This window comes from Hakea prostrata, chromosome 5 (genome assembly GCF_041222555.1).
Source record: "Hakea prostrata isolate BN-2017 chromosome 5, UWA_Hpros_2, whole genome shotgun sequence".
Classification (NCBI taxonomy): Eukaryota; Viridiplantae; Streptophyta; class Magnoliopsida; order Proteales; family Proteaceae; genus Hakea; species Hakea prostrata.
In genome coordinates this window covers 48,567,386-48,585,545 of record NC_142604.1, presented here as the reverse complement: position 1 = coordinate 48,585,545, position 18,160 = coordinate 48,567,386, and positions in this window count along the sequence as shown.

Here is an 18,160-nt window from a genome sequence, read left to right as displayed (position 1 = left end):
GACAGTCAAGATCGAGACCTTGACCATTTGCTGTAGGTACTGCGCAACAAGCAATTTTCCATTTTGTTAATTGTGCTAGTTTAATTCTAACCTAACGAGCTTCTAATTGAACTTAATCAAACTATAAATTTTGGTGGCTGAGGCTCTCTCCCTTGGATGACCATATAGTGGAAAATCATTTAAGCATGAATAAAGATAGCAGTCCAAATCCATAATAGACTATCCACTGAGACACAAGTTTCGATCAAAAGTAAAAGCAACAAAAGGTTAAAAAATTCAATCATATGGTACTAACAGACCAAATGAAAAAATAACACTAGAAATTCAAAACTGAACAGTCCTATCATTGTAAAAACTCCCACAATGAGGATCAACATCCTCTATAGTTCTGATTTCAAATCCCATACCCTCAAGCAGTGGCTACTGGATCTACCATTAGGAAACGCAGAATTCTCTATTAGAATGACCAAAGGTTTCCCTCAATGTATTTGCAAGCCTCAAGTTCAATGGTGAGTTTTCTTTTGCTCTTTTGGAAAAAAAACAAACAACCAACAACCTCTATAATTCCATTGGATGTAAGGCAATATATTTTTGATTCAAGTGGTTTTGAAAGCGCAGATGACCGGAAGTAAACATCTTGGGGGCCCGTGCCTGGGGCGCTGGGCGGGTCTCCGCGACCCGGGTCCAGAAGAAGGGGCAAAATTGGATCGGATGAATTGGGAGATGGTAGAATTGGGTAGTTTTTTTTATTTGTTTACCCTTACAACCCCCCCCGCCCGGGGCCGCTTTTAACCCCCCAGTTCTACTAGTTTGGTCCCAACAGCTCAAATGGTAGAATTTTGTATGTTTGGCATATTTCTTTAAAACTTAGAGGAATTTCTTTTAGGATAAATGGACAATTATATGATTTTTTGGTCAAATGGACAATTGTATGGTCAACTACGATGTATGGTACAAAATGTTGGATAGTTTAAAAGCTTCATATGGATAAACTCAATTTAGTAGAGATAGGGATGTTAAAATAGAAGAAGCACAAAAGCAGAGAGTAGAATAAAGAATGACCACATTGAAACTGGTTTGGGACGAGCTCAAATACATAAAACTAGAAAGAAACAAAGGTCCATGGGTGGAACTACATTCCCATTTTTTGAAATTTCCTCCATTTTTTTCTCGAAATTTTGAAAATTTCCCTTTGACCCTCCTTCAATACTTGGGCCCCTAGTTGAAGAAAATTTTTAACAATGAAGATAATAGGTAGAAAATTCATTGTCTTTTGTGAGAAATATTAGTACTTGGTCTTGCTAGATGTTAAATCCTGACTTTGCCTCTGCAAAGACAACTCTTAACACACCCAAAAAAAAATGAGAGCCGAATGACTAAATTGGCATTTGTGTCAAAATGTGCTACCATGATGCTTCTGAACCATACATTGGGGTGGGACCCACTAGTAAATATTGAAAAGAATAAAGATACCAAGTAGTATGAAATTGTTATCTAACATTCCTTGTTTCAATACTTGCATTACATGTCCGTGAGAGTGATCGACAGTCACAATATCAGGTTTACCATGTAATCAAATTCATTCCACATAATAACATAATCATTGAGGAAGAAAAAACAATAAGCTTATATGTTGCAAATGAATCTATCATAAGAAAGGAAACTCAAGGAATCACAAAACTTGGACAGGTACTCAAGAATAAAATTGTTTACATCTTCCAGGTGTACTTAATTAAATGATAAATGACAAAATTAAATGTTTCGGTGTCTCTAAAAGTAACAGTCTTCCTAAGCGAAGGGCTGAGTGTCGTATGAACACTCCAGACATGCACGCGAGTCACATGTAAGTTGATTTCCCCATAATCCAATAGCTCGTGATTATCCGTTGGCATCTCGTACTTCTGTAATGTTGAGTCATCGTGACCTACAACACTATCTAAAACAATATTTCCACAATGGGTGAGCTCCACAGAAACTCAATAGATCATTAATAGCATATGTCCACATACTTAACTCATGAAAACTTAATAGAAATGCAATGCAATGTAAGAGTGCTCCTAGGACTCTAACCATGTTGGTCTCTAACTAAGTAGACAAACATTAAGATACACATTAGCCTCATCTAGGTAGTCTCACACGGACCTCTGACGGAATCTCACTAATCTTGAGCATCATGATCGAGATATAGGGATAAGAATCCAATCAATGACCCTTGCTAGGGTTTAAGGCCACACTCTCTCACGACGACCATTAGTATGAAAACTGGCACGTGTCAGGGAAATGCTTAGCCCAATGCATAAGTCATCTCCTTCAACATATTACTCAAGGCCCATATATCTTCTCTCATGCATCTCTCACTCTTGGTTCAATATCTTTCCAAATCCAAGGGATGTCATATCCTTATTGGATGGCTACCAACTATCGGATATGCACCCATAACCTTAATGGTCATCTACATATAATAAGGTGGACACTTTTGTGTCCCCTTACAAAGTCTCACTGGTCTTAAGCACCCATGATCCTTATACCTAACATATACAATTCTACCAATGAATGGTCCCTATGGTACAATTATGTCTCTTGATGGAGTCTCACAAGTCTTCGTCACCCACCAACCCTATTCCACTGCCACAGGTCATTCGGACTTAATTCCCATATTGATAGGGTCATAACATGCTAGGGGGTTTGCCTAACCAAATGCAACTAGACATCCCACATATGCAACAAAGTCTAAATGGCCATTCTAAGGTTCTAAGGGCAATGGTCTAGGCCACAACTCTAGGTCAATACTAATGTTAATAGTAATAAACCACTACCCAAATCATAGCATCATCATGATTCAATAACAAAGGCAATAAAGAATATCCATATATCTTATGATTCCCTATAATCTATAACGTACCCATCATATATGCTCAAGCAACATGTAAATATAGTAAAATAGTTATCATGGATATAATTAAGAAATCATGATTTCAATACATGCACACACATGAGGTTGAATCCCTCACCTAGTCAACGAAGTAGAGTCTTCTCAAAGAATGCAAGGAACAGTTTAGAACATCTCAGGATACCCTAAATATAATATGGTGTAAATTAGAAAATTAGAGATCAACGGGATTCAAAACAGACCAAAAATAGAGGTAGCAGGGTGGAGGTCTATGGGGGGGGGGGCGAGTGTGGGGCGACCTCCTTGAGCGACCTCCACAGGTGTGCGAATAGCACCCTGCTACGAACTATGTCATCTTCACTCCTTCACTTCCAACAAGTTACAGATCCTAAAACCTTCCCAAAAACATGCCTTGACATCCCAATGACCTTGGATTGAAGTATCAGCTCAGATCTAACAAAGCACGAATCTAGGTTTTCCCTAAGATCTTCCCCTGATGAAAATTCAACAACTAGAATGATTGGAGAACAATTCATATTGCTTGATCCAATCAAGAATAGGGTTCCTTGATCGAATTCATCAATTGACAATTATCTCCTTCAATTCATCCAAGGTAAGAAGAAAGTAGAGGTTGGAGGTTGGGAATGAATTCTTACCTTCAATTTCACAAAACTAGATCCGAATCATGATTCGTAACTGGAACGCAATTTTCGTCTTCTTTGACAATGAACTCTTTGAACGTGCTAGGGCTCTTTGACGGTAAACAATAAAATAATATGATATAGGGTAAAAACACCTTTAAACAAGGTGTTTAAAAGCCAAAAATCAAAATTTGCCCTTAAACTGTTTGCGGACTCCAGGGGTGGGTCATCCAACGGGGTTGCCCCGGGAACCTACCTCTTATCAACGTCCACCTCCAATTTTTCATAGAGGTGGGGTCTCTTGGTCTGGTTTGTCCACGACACTTACACAATCTTAAACACCATATTAGGAGCTCTTACCTAGAGTAGGGAACCTTCCCACTCCGTCTTCCATGGGCTATTAAGCACCTTCCGAATCTATCCAGGTTAGTGTCAGATCTTCTTCTAAATTCAACGACGTGTCAAATCCTTCATCTACTTCATCCATATCTATGGATTTAGGTCCTAATCCAAGGGTATCTATATGGATGGCCCACAACCTGTCTTCTACGGCACCTCGAGTTCTCAGACCAGCAATTATGGTTTCGGGTTTGGATTCTAGGGGATTTCACATTGGGTGGTAGAGAAAAGATGAGGGATAGTGGTCCGGAAAGGAATGGTCTTTTGTAGGTAAGACCCGTTTGGCTATCAAAACCAATGAGAAGGTCTTTGCCTAGTAGCGTGGAATCAAGGATTGGGTGATAAAGAACCAAGGTGGGAAAGCTCTTTATTTTGATGGGTTTCTTGCTGGCTAGAGTGACTAAAAGGTGTTCTCCGTTGGCTTCCAAGAGAGGTTGGTTGCAAGGTTTCCACCTCATCAACAGATGGAGGTAGGTGAGTCATCCTATCCGCAAGTTGCACTAGGTCCAGATGTAGGTGCACCTTCAGAGGCTGTTCTTTAGGGAGTACTATTTGTATATCTTAGGAGGATCAAGTCTGACTAGCGCGATATGGATATTTGATTAATCAATATGGACACTCGCCCGCTTGCAACAAACAGTTACTCGAGTTTGCCAAATCAGGGAGAACTACATTCCACCACCACATGGTTGCTAGTTGCCTCAACTTGTCTCTTTTAGTGTTCTAATACTTGTTTCCTTTAAATGTTATTTTTTTCATGTATGACTTGTATTGCGTGTATCATCATGCTTTAACTTTCAGTTATATGAACTTAGTAAGTTAATGAAATTCAGTTATGCTTATTTCCTTTCCACTATTGTACATTATGCTTCATTGTTCTTCATTATGTATCGTGTACATATTTGTTTTTGCCTGACTTATTGGGCATTATTCATACTTGGTTGATTATGCTTCATTTTATTTCTTGGTTTCTCATTCACCGTTGTACCTATTATTCACTCTAATTTTGTTGGGTCACTCATGGATCTATGACCCAAGATACTCCGTTATTGTGTATCATGTTCAGGATTGTATACTAAACTTGGCTCTAATACCAACTCTATCACACCCTACCCAGTAGGTATCGGACTCACCAAAATATCTGTGGATGTGATCCAAAGCCACCAGATCTTGTCTACATTCAATCCCTAGAACAATCCACATAATAACATAATCTAAGAGCAACAATAAATATAGAAATGTTAAAACTGTAATTAAGATGTCAATAGAAGTCCAAAATGATAAGTGTGTCAAAATGTAGTCAGTGAAAGTAAAAAAGGATAAATGTGTCAAATGAAGGAAAGGAAGATTAAGTTTAATTCCAATTGTTTAATGACTCTCATTAAATGGTATATGTCCTACTCAAATATTTATGTATCCCTAAAGATAACCAACCGCCGATCAAAAGGGTTGAGTGTCGTACATTGACATGTGTCACTGTGACCTTCAAAATATTGCATGAATGAAGCTCATACAACTCCAATGGAATCGGGTACTCCTGCACCGCTAGGTCATCGAGTCCTATAACACAATCTAGAAAAAAATATTCCCATAAGAGATGAATTCCAAAGAACTTAGCGAGATCAACAACATTATATTCGAATAATGTATAAAGAATGTAATGTAATGAAATATAATGTAATGTAATGCAGTGATGCTTCTATGTACTAATCATGCTAGTCTCTATCTAGGTAGACACGCATTAATATGTAATACTAGCCTCTCTGGGAAGTCTCAGACAAACCCCAAAGGCACCAACCAAATTAGGCGTCATGATTAAGGTATAGGGATAACAATCTAATAAAAAACTATGACTAGGGATTAAGGCCACACTCTCTGACCACGACCATTGGGATGAGAATTGGTGCATGTCAAGGAATTTCCTAGCCCAATGCAAGAAGTCATCTACTCAATCCTGTCATACTGGGTTCAAATGCCTTTTATGAAATCTCCTAGAACCTAACTCGGTAAACCTTTATTTCAGGTCCACGAACCTGGAGTGCCAATAGAAGGCAATTGTGGGCCATCCAAGTTAAGGTCGTGGGTCCGGAAGTTGAACTCATGGTCACGGATAATGAAGGATATGATCCAGCCACCATAATTGATTTTGGAAGGAGAGAGAAGTCAATTTGGATGGGTTAAAAAGGTGATTTTGACACTCATGAGAATGGAGGCTAGAAGCCCAATGCCAAGGTAAAGTATGCCATTGAGTCAAGCATGTTTAGAGGTGTCTACCCACCAAAGCCCGACAAACACCCTATTTAGGGGTAGTCTCTTGGAGACAATTGGTCCAACTGACTTACCACCTCCTACCTAAAAAGGGCAATTTCAGGATTTTGGGTTTCAAAACCATATTTTATAGTTTCTTTGCCTCTTACATGAATTGTTTATCATTCTTGGAAGTTGAGAGCTCAAGTGGAGTGGGGAGCTTTGTTTTAAGTGAAATCCACGAGGATTTGGGAGTGCCAAAGTGTGAATCGTAGGGATAAACGCGCATGGAGGAAAGAAAACCCATCCTCTTCATTTTCCATCAAGTTTACTAATGTTTTCATTGTGATGGATGGCATTAATGGTGGTAGTTTTGGTGGTTGATGAAATTGAATGCTTATTTATGTTTCCCACATGTCTCCCAACCCCTTTGAATGGTGGGTTGTGCTATCTCACCCATTTGTGATTGAATCGCCATCTCAATCGCCATCTTAGAGACGTCGGCGGGCAACTCTCTGTTAACCCATTTGGGGCTTTCTAGTTGGAGACTTTGTTGGGTGTTTTGAATGTGTTGTTGGAGCGTTCTTATTATTTCATTGAAGCTCCAAAACCCCCCAAACCCTGGAGTTTCGAAATGAGTAAGAGATGACCCAAGTTGTTCACAACTCAGGGGGCGGTCGTCGGTCGATCAAGGGTGGTTGACCGATCCTGGTAGGCTTGACCAACCGAGCCTCCTTGGGTCCAATAGGGTGACATAGAGTGTATGTAGGGTTGTGGTTGCTCAATAGCTTATTTCAATAGGTGACAGGACACAAACAAATCATGTGTCATTCATGGTAGGGTTACATAAAGGGAGGCGTAATCCGAGTTGGTTGTTTCCATAAGATGTGGCTTGACCCATTGTATGTAGATGACCATAGGATTAAGGGAGGTGTAGTCTGAGTGTGTGAAATCCCCCAGATTTCTACCCCTTTAACCCGTGGTTTTAAGACCGAGAACCTGGGCCTTGATTCGGCGACAATTGTGGACCATTCAATTCGAGCCCGAAGGATTGGAAATTAAACAAATGTTGGTAAATGACCCTTATAATGACTCAAAACTCTCCTAAAGTTTAAGTGAAGAGAGAAGATTAGTCTCGATAGTGTAAAAAGGGTAATTTTGGAATATCTGTAGATCAGTGATGGAGAATCCGATTGATGCAAATAAGATATCAAATCGAAGATCGTCGAAAGACCTTTCCAACAAGCCAAAGATCATCAAAATCAGAGTTTGTTTGGGGGTCCAACCTTGGACCAGAAGTTTCGGCCGTTTGGGTGAACCAACCCCCACCCTAGTTTCTATTTAGGGGCAAAATTGGAAATTCGGATTTTTTAAACCCTATTTATGTTTTATCTCATCCATAAACGCATTTTTGGAGGCTAGAAAGAGGCGGAGGGTTTGGAGAAAAGGAGAAACGAAAGAGAGGAGCGATTTCCATTCTTCCGAAGGTGTCTGTGATCTGAATCTTTGCAAAATTGTTAGGAAATGTTAGTTTTCTTTAATCCTTCTCTTACTCACAATTTTGTGAGTATTTTCTCTCCTTTCCTTTTGAGGAATCTTGAAAGGGAAGGTTATTAGGTATCTTGGATGCTTTCCTTTATTATTTTAATGTCCCTTCGTAGTTTGTGGAAGTAATATCTTTTCTCTTCTATTGAGGGATCAGATCTATGAAAGGGAATAATGATAGGTACCCTAGATGCTTATATTTTCTTATATTAATGTTTCCCTTGAGTTTGGGAGTATTGGTTTAAGATTTTAGAATTTGACTCCCCGGGTCACACACGGGTGATTTATGAGAGTCAAATTTGGGGCTTTTTGAGATGGGTCAAATTTAATAAAATTGAAGGTACCCGTAGGATCCTTTTGTTTCCAATTAGATTTTTCCAAAGTTTTGCTTCATTATAAACTTGAGTTGGTGGCAAATTAGTGACCATTCACTAGTGAGGTTGAGAACTACCCATTTTAACCTAGTTTTCAGATTTGGGTTTTTGTGGGAAGATTTTAAGATATCATTTGAAACCCAAATTGAAACCCAAATTGGCTCTAATTTGTGATAATTATTTCTTTTGCATGAATAGGTTAATATATCTTTAGTCACTAATTTGTGAGAATGAATTATTGATCATTGGAGGAAGAATAAAGTAAAAGGTGAGGAATATACTTAACTTTATATTACATGTGTAATGATGTTAGTTACTTTTCATTATTGATATCTTGTATTGTCTTAGTATTATCTTGTGGTTATTTTATGTCTTGTGTTAAATATGAATTGCTATAATTTATATTTATTATTACTTCTGATGTTGCTCATTGCTTTGAAATCTATTATTGTTGTTATGAAATGGAATGTGATTGTATGAGAGGAGAAATATTATTATTTCTTCTACCTTGTATTTTCTACTAGGGTAGTGGGTTCACCCATTGCCCTAGTGACATTATATGATTGTTTTTATTGTGGTTGGGAATGGGGAATGCCCTTTTTGGCATTTCTGCCATAGGATACCAAAGGAGGCGGTATGTGACGCATTCCTATGGTGCCCTTGGCTCTTTCCCGATTACTGATTTACATATTTAGGGCATGTCTAGAAGTGTTTGGTTAGGTGACCTCATGAGTACTACTACCCTTTCGGCGGGGGTATTGAAGCCGGTTAACCCGTGATGTTAGTGGCTGGGTCCTGTATGTCAAGCAGGCCTACTATCATCATAGAGAGGTAGGGTTGCATATAATAGATAAGGGCTCATGGACGGTCAAGACCGGTGAAATGACCCTTGAGAGGACATGGAGATCATCCTATCCATTATATGTGGATGACCACTGGGTTAATGAATGGGGTCCAACAGATGCCTCCATTGAGGATTCCATTCATAGGTGGGAAGGTATTGAACAAGCGAGCACTAGGCGTGAGGGGAGATATCCGGACCATATGTAGTACGAAACCATATGACTTTGCATTGGGCCTAGGATTATCCTTGACACGCGCCAGATCTTATACCAATGATGATGTGAGAGAGTGGTGACCTAATCCCCAACCATGGCTTGACAAGACTTTACACAACAACCGCGGAGAACCCAACGGCGTGCATCGAGCCGTGAGGGAAGAGTGATGAGACCGCCCAAAGAAGGCCGGTGTGTGACTTAATGCGTGTCTACCATAGAGACTTCATGATAGAGTTAGGAGCATAATCATTCACATATCATATCATTGTCATTAATTACATTATTGATATTCATGTTTTATGTGTGGTGTGGAATCCTGAGAATGAATGTGTGATATGATGTTGAGTTGACCTCACTGAGTTCTGTGGAACTCATTCCTTTTATATGTCTTTTTTCTATTAGATTATGCTGCAGGTTATGAGGACTTCTTCCGAATGAAGGATGCGTTACCAATATGTCTTCTTGAAGAAGTGATCGAAGAAGAAGTGGACGCACATGGAGCTTCATGCCGGTATGAAGACTGTTCTTTTGGATTGGATTCCATTAGAGAACAAGTTTAGTTTATTTTTCCGCTGCGAATAAAACTACTCTCTTTTCTTTTCAAAACTCTGATGTTATATTTTTATTTTGAAGTAATGGATGATTGTAACCATTATTTCGGTTTTGATAACTTAGTATGATAAACTTGATTTATTCTTGTCCATTTAATTATGCTATATCATGTTCTGTATGGATTTGTCACTGAACCTAGATCTTGCGGTGTATCACCCCCACGGGCATTCGGGTATGACCGGATCCGGCTGGGTGGGGTGTGACAGAGTGGGTTGGTACCATAGTACGGATATCCACCCCTAAGGTGACAGAATGATGTAGATGACCTCTTGAGTCTTGCATTAGGCTAGGAAGTTCCTTAACACATGCTAGATGTCATGACAATGGTCGTGATGAGAGTGTGTGGCCCTATTCCCTAGCCTTGGTTAATGATTGGACTATTATCCCCGTACCTCGATCGTGACACTCAATTTGGTTGGAGTTGTTGGGGGTTTGTATGAGAGATCCTAGATTTTAATGTGTGTCTACCTATAGAGACTAGCATGATTAGACTCACAGGAGCATACTCACATTTACATTACATCTATACACTCCATTGTATTTCATAATACATACATGTGTTAAATGTGTGGTATATGATATTGTTGACTTCACTAAGTTCGTTGGAACTCATCCTGTGTGGAAAACATTACTTTTTAAACTCCTATACATGTTATGAGGACACCATATTCCCAGAGAGTGCACCGCCAACGGAGTCTTTCGAGGAATCAGCAAGAGAGGACACCGAGGCACATTGAGAGTAGTGCCCTGCCCTGGACTGCTTCTATAGAGCCCAACCATTCTGAGAACCCAAGGAATATGTTTGGGAACATGGTTGCCTTGATTGCAATCTATTATGTTCTTTATCTATTCGTTAGGCAAGGGCATTACCTACCCATTTTAAAACTTATTTATAACACTTTGAGACTTAGTTGTATTACCTATAACTCTAATTTAAACTTCTATTATAACTTTGATATTATTTTGGATAATTATAATAACTCATATTTGATACCTTTCAATTACTTGCTTTTTTGATTATGCTATTGTGTATTGCATGGTTATGGATTGGCCGTAAACCTAGACCTTGTAGTTATGGATCACCTCCACGGGGACTTGAGTAAGTCCGATACTGGCTGGATGGTCACACCTTTCCTATGGCACCAACAAACTCAGTCGGGTACCCTTGCCTATCTTGGGAATATGAGTCCTTACAGAATGTACGTATACTGTATGTTAGCAAGCACCTGTAATAGTCATCCACATATGATAGGACGGACGCTCTTGTGTCCTTCAAGGAATCACTACCGCCTATTGGGCGCCCACTTGCCCAACCTCTATCATATGCAAACCTACCGTGAATGACACATGGTCTGTTTGTGTCTCCTCGTAGGATGACCACAAATTGTTGGATGCCCACAACACTAGCAATGGTAGTAATACTGACTAATACTAATACCTAATATATTGATAGGGTAATGACATGGTAACCGGGAATCTTAGCCATGCATCTAGACACCTAAGGCAAATGCACATAGATTTTATATGATGTGCAAAGGTACCAAGGGCAATGAGCTAACCCACAACCCTGGGCACGTAATATCCATGAATGCATCCCTTCATTCCCATCACAACATATTCATAATTGATAATACAAATAATAATAATAATAATACATAATAATAATAATAATAATAATAATAATAATAATAATAATAATAATAATAATAATAATAATAATAATAATAATAATAATAATAATAATAATAATAATAATAATAATAATAATAATAATAATAATAATAATAATAATAATAATAATAATAATAATAATAATAATAATAATAATAATAATAATAATAATAATAATAATAATAATAATAATAATAATAATAATAATAATAATAATAATAATAATAATAATAATAATAATAATAATAATAATAATAATAATAATAATAATAATAATAATAATAATAATAATAATAATAATAATAATAATAATAATAATAATAATAATAATAATAATAATAATAATAATAATAATAATAATAATAATAATAATAATAATAATAATAATAATAATAATAATAATATTATAATTAATATTAATATTAATAATATTATTATTATTAATATTATTATTATAATAATAATAATATTATTATTATTATTATTATTATTATTATTATTATTATTATTATTATTATTATTATTATTATTATTATTATTATTATTATTATTATTAATAATAATAATAATAATAAATAAGAAGCATTTCATAGGTTATTAATTTGTGCAAGGTCTACTATAGTTGTTATAACTACAATATCATAAATAAGGTACACTAGTAGCATAAAATTAAATACATAAATATATGAGGTTGTATCCCTCACCTTACAAAATATAATAGTTTCTCAATGAATCTAAGAAACTCCACAAATTATAGGCCAACAAGTAGTAAAAACCTGCTAGAAAATATGTCACATTTTCCCAGTTGGTATTTAATCCACTCAAATACCCAAGGAAGTGATCCCCAATCACAAGATCAAATTCATACGCAATCGCATATCATTCCCCATAATAATACAATCATGAGCTAGAAATAATCAAATTCAATAATATTAAAAACCAAGAATCATAGAAAGAATCTCAAAATGGATCTTAAATAATGTGGAAGCATAATCAAAACTAACAAATTGTATGTTTAAGACTGGAAAGTCATACTAGGAATAAGAGAGGAGTTTAATTCTCCAAAGGTTTAAGTCCTCTTTTCTAAACGTTTATAAACTTGCATCATTTGGGTCTAACTCTAATTCATAAACCCAACATCGAACTAAGCCGGTCCTGTCATTGTTGATCGAAGCTGTAAGAGTATTTCAGAATGGTACACAGATCACACCATGAGTTATAACTAGCTCCCAACGATTCCTCACTGAATGCTCAAAGGGTGATACCTCCAAACTTGAGATCTCTTCTTCACCTACGAAACCAGCTAAAAACAACATTTCCACGAGGAATGAATTCTAAAGAACTCAACAAGTAATTCAACAATATATGAGTAACAAAAAATCAAGCATGAGGAAGTACGAGTACGGTGATATGCTATATGAATGTAATGCAATGAAGTAATGCTCTTACACTCTAACCAATGCAAGTCTCTATTTGGGTAGCTAGACATGCATTAAGGTACGCTACCAGCATCCTCTGGGTAATCTCACATAGACCCTAATGGCTCCGACCGAACTAGGCGTCATGACCAAGGTATAGGGATAACAATCCTCTCATCGACTATGGCTGAGGATTAAGGCCACATTCTCTCACCAACAACCATTGATATGAGTACTGATGCGTGTCAAGGTAATATCTAACCAATGCAAGTCATCTACTTAATCACATCGTTTTAAGTTCAGATGATTCCCTTATGGCACCAACCAATTCGGTTCAATATCCTTCTCTATCTAGAGTCATCATATTCTATGGCTCCAACCAACTCGAACTATGCCCTCCTTTAACCCTATTGGTCATCCACATATGATGGGGGGGGGCGACTCTCATATCCTCTTACAAGTTGGTTACCAGTCTTAAGTGCCCATGAACCCCACCCTACTATATACAACCCGACCAATAAATGGCCCCCACAGTGTGGTTGTGTCCCCTCACGAGTTGGTTACTGGTCTTAGGCGCCCACCAACCCAAAGTTGTTGCCATAGTCACTCGACATCAATACCCCCACCGATAGGATAACAACATGATGGGTGTTTCCTAACTATACATAGCTAGACATCCTAGATGTGCAACCTAAACTACATGTTCATAGTAAGGTTACTGGGGCAACGAACATGCTACAACCCCAAGTCAAGTCTATGCATAATATTGATATTCTCGACCATGACACTTCATAATCCAACAAGCAAGAATAGAATATAATTCTAGGAAATTTCATAATATAAAGTGAATGAAACAATCATATAATAGCAAAATATCATTCATTGCACGATCAATATCAAATCAAATTTCAATGTTAAACATACATAGTTGAATTCCTCACCTGTCAATAGATTTGTAAACTTTTTAAAGCGAAACAAAATATGGCTTAAAATGATCCAAATTTTCCTAATTAATCACTGTTTAAAGTTAGAATTAACTTAGGAAGTCAAACATCAAAATTAGAAACAAAATCCAAAATAGAAGGGGGTAGGGTTGCCTGGGAAGACCCCTGCTGGGTGACCCCTGTCAGTGCGCAGACAATAAACCGACGAGATCTTTGACAGCTTAAAATTCGGGTTTTAAATTACTTCTAGAACGACTCGGGTTTTCCAAAAACTCCCAAAAAATAAGGTCTAACTATAGCAAGCAATTTAAAACTCAAATCTAAACAATAATCTAACAAAACATAATTTAGATCTATCAAAAATCTGTCCGTGAAGAAAATCAGCATAATAGAGTGATTATAAAATCATTCCAATTACAAGATAAAAATAGGGTTTAGGTTCCGTATAATTAATGATATTCTCACGAGGTTTTTCCGCTGACAAAATATTAAAAGAGAAAACTTCGAAGGAAAGAGGAATTAACTAACCTTAAAATTTGACGTTAGAACTTGGATCACTCTTTGAACGATCGCCACAAAGTTCTCCTTCTCCGAAATGATTTCTCTGACATGGACTGGCGTTTTCTGATGGCTAGGAGTAAAATATTATGTTTCCGGTCAAAGATATCATTAAATAGGGTTTGAAACAAAAAATCCCAAAAATATCCCTTTCTTACTCGTGGGCACCAAGTAGGATCACATGGGGAGATGCCTTCCCAATCGACCCTACCCCTTGAAATTACTCCAGGAGTGAGTTTTATGGGCAATTGTCCTGTGACATTGCTTCAACACTAAGCTCACATATTAGGAGGGTCTTACCTAATCTTTGGGACCTTTCAAAAGTACCGACTGTAAACTCTTAGTCCACTTTCCCTGTCCATCAATGCTCGAGTCAGTTCTTCTTCCGAAACTTAGAAAAACTCCAGGTTCATCATCTAGCTCCATTGGTTTAGGCTCCAATTCAATGGCCTCTATTTGGATGGCCCACAATTGTCTTCTACTCGCGTTTTTGGGGTTCTTGGACTTACAATACGAGTTTTCAGGTTAGGATCATAGGGGAAAGCGGGGCAACATAGGAAGTTAGGTTTAAGTTGGAAACAAAGCAGGGCAACAAACTAGACTAACTAGCCAACCCAAATAGGTGTGGTCAACCATTTGGGGTGACCTCCCCAGGTGCCCAAATAGTGATGGGTCCAAACCTTGCCCTCTTTGATCCCCTAGTTTTGATGTTTTTTAGGTCGACCAAAGGCATGAAATTAGTCCCCAAAGCACGCTCAAACACTCCCAAACAAACCCCCTTCAAAACATCCACAAATCCAAACATTTCCCAAAGTTAGGTCTTCTCTGTGCTATGCTGTGAGATAAAATTCAGCAACAAAAAGAGATGGAAATCTCATTCTGTGTGTTAGATTCGATAGGGATTAAAAGAAAACACATATTTCCCAACCAAATCTACAATTACAATAACATCTCACCTTCCAGTATTTATGAAATAAAGGAAAATTAATAGAAAAGTGAATGGGGTAGTTGGTCACCTTTAATGTCACCAACCGAGTAACCGACACTTGATTCAGCCTTCAGCACACGACAACCACTAACCTTTTTGTGGGCACGTGAGCTCCCACTTCTCTTAGGGTTGTGAGCCTCCTAGCAATATAATAGTTCCATCCATAAAACTAGGGAGCAAGGAGTATGGAGCTATTTAATAGGGTTTTCTAGGGGTCAAATCCCACTTTTGCCTCTGCTAAATTGGACCAACGCCTAGGGTGGGAGGTCAATCAACCAACCAACCACCTTGATAGCCACCCCCTAAAAATAGCATAGAAAGGGTGTTTTTCGGTCCAGTCGGTCCTCAACACTTGTCTAACCTTGTAAAACAAGATAGGGGCTCCTACGCAGGCTTGAAGACCTTCCAACTTTGACTTCTACGAGTGAGAAATCCACCTTCTGAGGACGTTCAAGTTCGAACTAGATCTTCTCCCAAAGTCCTTCAAAGTGACCAAATCATCATCTTCATCATCTAAGCTCTGGGTTCCAGTCCCAATCCAATAGCCTCAATCTGGAAGGCCCACAGTTGTCTTCTAATAGAACTACGGGTTTTCGGACCTGTAAGATGGGTTGGGTTAGGATACTAGGGAATTTCACAAGAGGAGCTAGATTAAATATTTGGTATATGTTTATATATCCCATTGGACATATAAACCATACATATGGCCTATGGATAGGTTCATATCTGCTAACCTCAAGTGAATAAGGGGGATTAATTTGAATCGTATATATGGTGTAGGCCCCATGCTACATAGCATGAGTTCTATATGACTATACCATATAGGTATGGCATATCCCTTATTGCTATGCCAATTTGCACAAGAATCAAAGGTCGGTGCCAAATCAGTGGTTAGATTGGGCTATTCCCATCTAACTTGCAATGCTGGAGATGGAATGGGGCCTTGCCTTTAGATCTCAGTACAAACTAAAAAGCCGCCTCAATGTGTTGACTCGAACCCAAACCACGACATGATGATAAGACATGATTGAGAATCCTCCCAAGAATTCTGACTTGTGCCTTACCCAGGCGTATGCACACACAGATTACTCATGAAGAAATCAATTAGCTTGAGAAGATCTAGGACTAATAATTGATCCACAAATCTAGCGATATATTAGTTGTGGGATAGAAATCTAGCGCCGTAGACACTGAGGATATTGTACCTGCTAAGTAACTCTCAACACAACACTAGGATCCATTATGCTCATGTCGAAACTTGTGCAAGAATAAATTGACATATTGACTAGAAAGGAAATCCGTGCTAACTAAATCCTCCGATGCTCACAATAGTCAAGTTGCTCTATATAAGAAACCACACACTTACTCCATTTAAGGGTAATGCCCATTTACGTCCCTCAAGTTATTGGCTACTCAGCATGGAGTTCTTTTCACAACAACGTTGGTGCAATATTGTTTATCTTTTGACTTGCTCGTTAGACGTAACTTCCAGTCCAGCAAGATCACTGCACTCTCACTATTTAGTCTCAATGAACAAGTTTTTGTCCCAATCTATTAGTGTTCGATCCTAATTCATTTGGTGAGTCAGCTTTAGACGGAACACTTATACATAGTGCATATTTATCTTATTACCTCCCAGAGAATATTAGGTCATGCTCATTTGGACCCTTATACCATAGGTTTAAAATGATGTAAGCCTACATCTATTTAATAGAAAATCAACCAAATTATTTTCATCAACTTATATCTACAAAGACTCCTCACAAACTGACCAAATCCTACATTCACTCCCACCTTTATCTTCTTCACCATTTTTTCTCTCCGACTAGTTCTCTTCCTTACACACTCCCCTAAAAAAAATAAAAAAAAGACAGCGGTTCAACATGGGTTTGACCCGGGCAACCATACGTGAACCGCATCAATCAATTTGCAAGAAATCCCAGAATTTCTGAATATAAAAATCACGTGACGAAATAAAAGTGTCCAATGGGCAAGAGTCACATTTTTCTCCATGTCGTGTGTCAGCGTCTAGAAGTCCCAGAATCTCCCGAGAAGAGAGAGAAGAGAGAGAAGAGAGAGACGAGAGACCTTTTTCTCTGGGGATTGCGATGCGATCTGATTCCCGACAAAGCAGCGCCCAAGATAAAGTGGCGGCAGAAAATGATCAATCCGCCGCCAACAACACCATCTCTCCACCACAATTCTATGAACCACAACAACTTTCTTATTAAAGATCAAACATGGATCCTCGGTCTTTGGCAGCTTTAGTCACTTCTGTTGTCTCGCAGGTCCTACTTTGTCTTCTCCTCTTTCCTTCGTCTCCTACTGATCATCTCTTCTCATCCACTTCTTCTACTTCCACTTCTACTCTCTTCCCTCTCATTCTCCATATCCTTTCTTCCTCTGAAATCCTCACTTCAATTTCTCTTCTCGCTCCATCAAGAAAACGCAAAAGAAGCAGTTCGTTTCCTGATTCTGAAGAAGCAGAAGAAGAAATTAAGGATGAGGGTTTGAACGATGATGACGATAATTGTGGTTCTGATCCTCCAGTGTCATCTGGGTTTCCAATTCCGCATCCGGATTCCTTCAAATTGTGTTTCCGGATGACGTCTTCCACTTTCAAATGGCTAGCTGGTCTGCTTGAGCCTTTGTTGGATTGTCGTGATCCTGTTGGTTCTCCTCTCAATCTCTCTCCCGAAATTCGCTTAGGCATCGGTCTTCACCGATTGGCTACTGGTTCTGGCTATGCCGAAATCTCGAGCAGATTTGGTGTCTCAATAGCCACATCCAGGTTTTGTACCAAGCAGCTTTGTCG